The sequence below is a fragment of the Pipra filicauda genome, unplaced genomic scaffold (assembly GCF_003945595.2).
Source record: "Pipra filicauda isolate LSUMZ 115617 unplaced genomic scaffold, ASM394559v2 scaffold137_size4652046_pilon, whole genome shotgun sequence".
Classification (NCBI taxonomy): Eukaryota; Metazoa; Chordata; class Aves; order Passeriformes; family Pipridae; genus Pipra; species Pipra filicauda.
Window position 1 is genome coordinate 77,254 of NW_024103851.1, and position 5,942 is coordinate 83,195.

At 43.2% G+C, this 5,942-nt stretch overlaps 1 long non-coding RNA gene across 1 annotated transcript; it reads left to right on the top strand.

The window, feature by feature from the left end:
• The first annotated feature begins 285 nt into the window (after positions 1–285).
• On the top strand, positions 286–5,638 carry LOC120322620. The gene is made up of 3 exons (XR_005562428.1): positions 286–2,341; positions 4,264–4,442; positions 4,537–5,638. It is a non-coding gene; the product is annotated as an uncharacterized LOC120322620 (long non-coding RNA).
• Positions 5,639–5,942: the final 304 nt, after the last annotated feature.

The window sequence follows — 5,942 nt, forward strand, 5'->3', positions numbered from 1 at the left end:
ACGCGGAGCGGCCCGGGGGGAGGGCGGGGAGAGGCGATGTCGGGGAGGGAGCGCGGACGGGAGGCGGTGCCGAGCGGAGCTGGGCAGCGGCTCCTGCGCCCCCGCTGGTGCTCCAGTGGAGCCGGAGCTCTACCAGCAGCAGTCAGCTCTGAAAGGCAACTGTCTTGTTAATGTGTTTCTGGCGTCTTTTAATTTTTTTTTCTTTATGTATTTTTCCAGTGTCCCTGACAGTTAGTGTGGGGTTTTTTTGGTTTGGGTTTGGGGTTTTTTTCGGGTTTTGTTGTTGTTTTTTTGGATTGGTTGGTTGGTTGGTTTTTTTCATCCACAATTTAGGAGGTTTGTTTGAAAAATGTATGTTCTAAAACAATCTTTTGCACCCTTCAATTTTTTTGTGTGTGTGTTTATCTCCAGAACTTATAAACAAATGCATAGGTTCATGCATTCGTACTGTGATGAAGAGTGATAAGGACTGTTGGAATACTCCTGGGGTACTACTGCTCTGGACGTTATTTCCCTTGAAACTGGAATTTCAGATACAGTGCTAGAAGATCTTGCAGAATTATAAGTACTATTTCTGCTTCTTGTTGCTTTTTGATGTTTGGTTTCCTGAGAAAAAATAATGCGGAAGATCTACAAGGAAAGTGATTTTACATTTTTTAAATACTTGCCAGCTGACTGGTTTATACTTTGGATGTGAGCTACAGAGGGGGATCTATTCAGAACAGCCATGTCGTGGAGCAGCTGTTGCATGATTTATACTTGTCATTGCGTTCTCAATTTATAGGCTTATTTTTTCATGGATTATGCATTGAACTTTCCAGTAGTTTGTTTGCTCTTACATTTCCCTAAGGTTTAGACAAAAATTTAAAAAGTTACCAGCCTTAAGGATGAGTATTTCTTACTTTATCATGTCATGTTGCTGTTGGAAACCTCTTTTGGGTGTTGGTGGTATCCAAGGAATGCCCAGGATTTAGAGGATGAATCTGTATGTTCATATACTGAGCAGAAAAGTACAACTGCTCTTTCTGGTGACCTCTAGCTTTTTTACCCAGGTGGTCCATTTATCAAGATCACACTGCAGTGTGGCTAATTTTATTTGTTAGTTCCAACAGCTGTCATCTTAATGCAGAGGTTTGTGTCAGTTCTGTAATCCAAACTGGAATAATTGTACTCATGTGTTCTTACTTCCTGTTACCCATGCTGCTTCAGTGACATGGCACCTGAGGGCAGAAGAATCACAAAGCTATCCCAGAGTTTGCCAAATGGAAATAACAGGGCAGTGGGAAGTCCTCATTGTTAAAAGGCTGGGTGCATTCATTTTAAGTCCCTGTAATTTGATCAGTAATTGAGTTCAGTTACTTGAGGCTGAGCTTTCCAGACAGTTCCATTCCATCAGGTAATTTGAAGTCACTTCAGGGGATATGTGTGTGTGAATGATGCTGGAAAAGTGATCTTACTGCCCTACTTGGTAGATGTTGCATTTTGGAAAAAAGCAAAACAAAACCCAAACAAACATGAAAAGATTGTTGCCCTAATTTTGTTTTGATGAATATTTTTCTGGTCTTCAGGTGTGCAAGGATGTCACTGGCTTTGTTCCTCATGCTGTAGCTGGTTCCTTTATTCATGTTTACCCTTTTGTATTTCTTTGATATGTTGAGATTATTGTAGGTTTTAATTTTTTGATAACAGGATCAGAAAAGGGAAAAGCTTCCTGCTTCTCTTCAGACACTGACATACTAACTCAAGAGTCATTTTGTTACGCATGAGCATCAAGGAACAAGGCTCTGGGGCCCTAGACAGATCTCTTTCTGTATCCTTGCAACGCAATCAATTCATCGTTTCAATCATCTTTCAGAAAATCCATGGAAACTGAACATGAAATGGCCATGAACTTGAATAAAACTTGCCTTTGAGTTTGCTTGTAATGTTTGAGAAGTGGACAGAAAAAACCCTGGATGTGGCCAACAGTATCTTCCTAAGGGCTTGTGTTTGAAATCTAATCTCAGGGGCATCTCTGCCAGCTGCCTTTGTGACACAAATTGATTTCTTGTCACAGATGTACACACATTCTGTAATGGAACTTGCTGCTGCACCACCATCATCTTGAGAAGCCACCACTCCCACACCTGAAAGCTCCAGCATGAGCAGTTCATACAGCAGGAGAGCCCAGCAGTGACAGAGGGGAGAGGAGAAGAGCCTTGAGAAGTGGAGTACTTCTGCTATCTGATAACTATGGATGGGACCAACAGGTGCAGAACCCTAAGCTACTCTCCATTCTGCTGCAGGACTTTCTGAATTCCTGCCTGAAGACAGTTGATGGTCTGCCAAGGAACTTCTGCAGGTAAAATGTGAAGTGGCTGCAAGCTGTTTGAGGTATTGGTTTTCTCCAGCTAAACTCAAGTGGCTGGAGAAACTCAGGTGGCTCCCCTTTTATATTAATCCCCAATCTAGGTGCTTTTCAAGTGAAATCTAGGTAGAATCATAGAATAGTTTGGGTTGGAAGGGACCTTTGAAGGTCATCTAGTCCAACTCCTCCACTGTGAGCAGGGACATCATCAAGTAGATCAGGTTGCTAAGAGCTCATCTGACCTGACCTTGAATGTTTCCAGGGATGGAACACCTATCACATATCTGGACAACCCATGCCAGTGTTTCCCCACTCTTGTCATAAACAGTTTCTTCCTTAGACCTAATCTGAATCTATCCTCTTTTGGTTTGTAAGCATTTCCCCTTGTCTTATTGCAACAGCCCCTCTTAAAAAATGAGTCCCTGTCTTTCTTAGAAGCCCACTGGGATTCACCTGGGAAGCCGGAAGCCAGAAGCCTCTGTAAATCAGCACAGCCAGTCGTGTTCCAAGGTTGGATCAGCTCCTTCTGATGGGCAAACCCCATCTGTTCCAACTACTTCCAAAAAGTAATAAATGTAGAGGTAGAGACATACATACAGAGGTGCCTTGGGAATGTCCAATAAATGTGCAAATATAGATTTGGTTTTTTTTCTTTTGAATTATTATGGCAGTCATGCCAGTAGTGCCTCCTCCACCGGTTCTGTGCAGTGCCTTGGGCCATTTTCTGACCCCCAGGAGTTGCCCCCAGCTGCATTGCCTGATCACTGGTTGTTGCATCTCAAAGCACTGTTGCATTGGCTTCTGAGTTCTGACTTTCAGGCTGGAGCAGCAAACTGTGTTGTTATGAGCAGATATCCTGTCTCCATTTCACTGGGCTTGGAGCAACCACATTTACTAAGAAGTAGGGCTTTGAAAGCAGAGAACAAAACTGGTTGGAAACTGTTGGGTGGGAGCAGGCTGGTAGAGCTTTATGTTCCCTCATTTTGAAGAAACAGTTGTGTTTTCTGAATGGAGGATGAACGGGGCTTTGGGGAGTGTTTTTTTAAGGCACGCATGTTTGCAACAATTTCCTGATCCCCAATCTAAAAGAAAGTGTGGTCACCCACCAAATGTTTAAAGCTTCAAGATTATGACATTAGTAAGTGGGAAAAGTTGTGGCTGTAGATCTACATTCAGTCTGACGCAAAGAGTATTTTTGTTATGACAATATGCAGCCTCCCAAATTTCATAATCAGAGTTTGACCAGCTGCTCTCTCTCTACTGCACTTTGTGGACTCATGCACTAGTCAGTGGTGATCTCGGGACTAGAGAACACCCAGCTTGGAAAAAACTTGTGTAGAGCCATTCAAAAATGCTAGCATGGCTTCAAAACTAGACAAAGTTCTAGATCTTTATCCATTCATTTTATTTTTAAACTGAGAAAGGAAATCACAGGTAATTAAAAAAAAAAAAAAAAAAAAAGAAAGAAAACAACATCAACAAAAAACCCCACAAACAAACAAAAACCCCCACCAAAACCAAAAAACCAAACCCCTGACAGTTCCAGTATTAACCTTTCCTTCAGATGCCATTTAATGCTGTGGTTTCTAGATCTAGTATGACTAGTTCTCTATCCCTTTGCTTTCTTAGGCAGAGCATCAGTGCTTATGTAGGTGTGAGACCTAAATGACCAGTGACAAAGCAAATGATTCCTTAGAAACGCTTTATACTCGGACTGTTTGTCCATGTTCCTCAGAAGAGGCAGCTACAGGATGGAGTACAGTGAACTCAACAATTCTTCATGACAGTGGCTGCCTTTGTAGCAGCGGCTCTTGTATATTACAGAGCTGAGCCTGCCCTTCTGAGATCAAAAAAACATGCAGGTGCAAGTGTTGGAAATGTTGTATCTAAGTAGTTGTTATTATTTCACACTTCAGGTTTGAAAGGCTGAGAAACCCGGAACACCAGATCCTGTGGGAATCTCCCCTCCCCACCCCGCGGAGCTTCAGCACCGCGGACAGCGGCGGCCGGGGTCCCGGCGGGGTCCCGGAGGGGTCCCGGAGGGGTCCCGGTGCCCGCCGGCCCCAGGGCGCGCCTAGGCCGGGCCAGGAATGAGGTGAGGGAGCCTGTTAACAAACTGCAGTCTGCTATTCCACTTCTCTTTTGTGCCTGGATAGAATCCTGTATTTGCTTCTTCATTCTCCCTACAGGGAAGACAGTTTCAGCACAACGTAGCAAGTGAGGTTGAAAATGCCTCCCACTCTGGGGATGTTGCTTGGTCAAGAAGGGCCTTCCATAAGCACCACAAGAAGAAACTGGAAATAAAAAGTATCAGCCTTCCTTACAGAATAACCTTTTCCCCCCATTTTTATCAATTTTGATGTGTGGGAAAGTTCTATTTAAATATTCATTTTAAAAAAAAAGAGGATGCTTTAAATTGAAGGAGTAAAAGTATTAGTTATGAACAGCATAGTAGGATTATGGAATGCAGGCACAAAATTTTAAGAAATGCAGGAAAACTTGACGGCCCAATATGAAGCCAAATTATGCACAGGCACTGTATTTGCATCTTCAGCTGTATGATCCTGTGCGTGGGTTTTATTTCCTCATAGCATCACCAGCAGGCTCAAATGCAGGATCTCCACACAGTCCTTTCAGACATCTACAGGCCCTGCTTGCACAGCCTAAAGAATAACACACTATTTGTTCCTGAGCTGGACAATCTCAGATTTTAAGGGGGCACATGAAAAATACTGAGTTTTGATGAATCACCAGCTGAAAGCTGCCTTACAATCATAAGGCAAATGTAACAGCAGGTAATGTAATGACAATACCATCACAGATGATTGACTCTGCCTCTGTCCCTGGCTCATACACCAAAATATGGTCTCCTCCCAGAGATGCCAGATGAGGTGAGGCTGGGGCTCCCTAACAGAAGGCAGGCAGGATTTTGAAGAGCCATTTATAACCTTAGTCAGAGGGTTAGAAGGCCAAAAGAAAGGAAAGGAGGTATTGCAGGACTTTTTCTTGCTTCTCAAAGTGTAAATGCCTATGACTTTCAAGCCTACATGTGACTGATTTTAGACACACTCTCCTTGCTCACCCACAACCACCTGAGAATATTAACCACAAATCCATAGCAGCTGCCATCCTTTCCTATAGGAAATAAGCATAAAAATGGCTTCACCACCTGTATTCACATACAGGCAAACTGTGGCTGAAATCTGTAGAATTACAGAGGGTCACTTACTGTACTGCATTGGCAAGAGGCTCTGAAAGGGAAGAAGTGGAAACCACTGGAGCAACACTCACATAAATGTAGTATACAGTTCTGCAGGCTCACAGAGGAAAATTGCTTGTACTTCCAGCTTTAAGCTGCACAGTAGTGAATGGGGATCAGGACAAACTGTAGAAGTGTTGCCAAGGCTTTCACACTGGCAGTTTCTCAACAGCTTTGTCACTGCTGGTACCCAAAGATGTGAGCTTGGGTATGTCCATATAGGCTCGAACAGCAGCTCTGGATTGCAGAGCTATTCTCATAGCAATAAGGTGACTCTTATTTTGGCAACTCATACATATATGAGGAAAATGGATGCAAGCTAGCATATTTAATTAT